We start from the raw sequence: 1,037 nt of genomic DNA, 5'->3' as shown, positions 1-1,037 counted from the left end.
AAATGCCCCTTTTTCTTTCACCTGGGTTCATCTTCTTTATTCACAATCTATAAGGTTGGTTTACTTTTTCTCCCAAAAATACTTGTTTTTTATAGTTTCTTCAATTTTAGAATTTTATCCTTTTTGCCTCTCATTTATATATTTAAAATTATTTAATTACATTTACTGACTTCTACTTATTCGTTAATGACTTAATGAATTAATAATCTCTGATTGTAATGGTAAATTGTTAGGGCCTTTTATGTTTTGGGCTTTTGGTTTAAACTTTTGTGGTATATTTATGTCTTATTCTTGAAATCAAATTCGTAGTGCAAAGAATATTTATTGATATACGTAATGTCTTAATGTTAATACTTTGGACACTGTAATCCTATTCACATTACACACATATTCTAAGTACTAAATCATCAGGATATGATATAATAAAAACTGCACGTATCCCGAATATACACAAAAGGTGAATGAGTTAAATTAAGAATTAAATTAGGTAGCGATTTGAATTTGGTAGACCATTCTGCACTTTTACTCATTGCAACCCAATATTAAAAAGGTAAAACTTGAAAGTGACAAAGTGAGAAGAATAGCTCAGGAAAACAAGAACAAACATGTTATTCTTCTGTCACCTACTCTTTCTCTATTCTTGTTTGTAGCCACTCCCAGTGACAGATACAGAAAAATTTAGTAACCGAGCAATATATATATATATATATACACACACACACGCGCTAACATAACATATCATAAATTAATCTATAGTAGATCTGAATTCTATTTAAAGGTCTATTATTGTCTAATAAATTATTGTAAGCAGAATTCGAATTCTTAACCATTACTTAAACGAACGACTAATATTCTAATACATATTTCAAATAATGCCTAATTAGCTAGTATCATGAAATTAATTATCACTGTTTTTTTAGTTAATTGATTTATTTATTATTTTAGAGATAAATATAATATAACAAAAAGATAAATATTAATATTTATATATAATTATTAGTTTTTTTATCAAAAAATTTTTTTGTGGGGGGGGGGTA

Source organism: Arachis ipaensis, chromosome B10 (assembly GCF_000816755.2).
Source record: "Arachis ipaensis cultivar K30076 chromosome B10, Araip1.1, whole genome shotgun sequence".
NCBI lineage: Eukaryota > Viridiplantae > Streptophyta > Magnoliopsida > Fabales > Fabaceae > Arachis > Arachis ipaensis.
Note: the sequence above shows the minus strand (reverse complement) of the source record.